The following is a 755-nucleotide window of genomic DNA, read 5'->3' on the forward strand; positions in this document are numbered from 1 at the left end:
CCTTGTACTGAGTATCGTCCAATAAATCCCTTGGTCTCAGCATACTTCTCGTCTATTCCTTTTAGTACCGAACCTTACAATATCATTTTTTAAGGTGAGAGGTCATCAATATGGGTATAAAGGGAATGTCATTTCCTTTTCTCAGAATGTTCAAGAGTGTGCTACTCAGCTTCCTCATCACGTCGAAGATTTACATAATGTAATTTGCGTCTAGTTTGAAAATATTGAAAAAAATCGCTCCAACGATTGCTCCAATCGCTCCAAAAACCACTTCAATCGCTCCAACGACTGCTCCAATCGCACCAACGATTGCTCCAGTCGCTCCAACGATTGCTCCAATCGCTCCAACGATTGCTCCAATCGCTCCAACGACTGCTCCATTCGCTCCATCGACTGCTCCAATCGCTCCAACGACTGCTCCAAAACTCGGTAGGTGTGCACTTTCAAGTGTGGAACTCATCTGTCGGGCACTTCCCCCACAGTGAGCATTCAATGTAAGTGTTCACCAGAGGAGTTGCACACTTGCAAGTGTACAACTACGGAATTGAACACTTGCAAGTATTTAACCTGCAGTTCCACACTTACTAACATTAAGTAGTTTCACTCTTAGTTCATCAGTGTAATTGCAATGTACAAAAATGTGTAAATCGTTTCTATTTCCCAGGGGTCCGTAACTTATCACATAAGCACCTTATTACGTTTTGATAATCGTTAATGTTATACCCGATAACTGATCACGCATAGCATGACACTCA

The sequence above is a fragment of the Frankliniella occidentalis genome, unplaced genomic scaffold (assembly GCF_000697945.3).
Source record: "Frankliniella occidentalis isolate FOCC.00 unplaced genomic scaffold, Focc_3.1 Scaffold394, whole genome shotgun sequence".
NCBI lineage: Eukaryota > Metazoa > Arthropoda > Insecta > Thysanoptera > Thripidae > Frankliniella > Frankliniella occidentalis.